We start from the raw sequence: 303 nt of genomic DNA, 5'->3' as shown, positions 1-303 counted from the left end.
AATATAAATAAATATAAATAAATATAAATAAATATAAATAAATATAAATAAATATAAATAAATAAATAAATAAAGATAAAGATACGTTTTATAAGTTCTTCTATTGCATGCACATCTCCACTTATTGCAGCAAAAAAAACAAAAAAAGTAAAAAAAAAAACAAAAAAAAAACAAAGACAACGAAAACAAAAAAAAGAATAAAAATAAATAAACAACAAAAAGAATAAAAATAAATAAAAAACAAAAAAAATAAATAAATAAACAAAAAGTTTAATTAAAAAAAAGTTTTTTTAGGTTTTTTTG

This window comes from Eimeria mitis, genomic scaffold, assembly GCF_000499745.2.
Source record: "Eimeria mitis Houghton genomic scaffold, Emh_scaff4224, whole genome shotgun sequence".
Lineage (NCBI taxonomy): Eukaryota > Apicomplexa > Conoidasida > Eucoccidiorida > Eimeriidae > Eimeria > Eimeria mitis.
Note: the sequence above shows the minus strand (reverse complement) of the source record.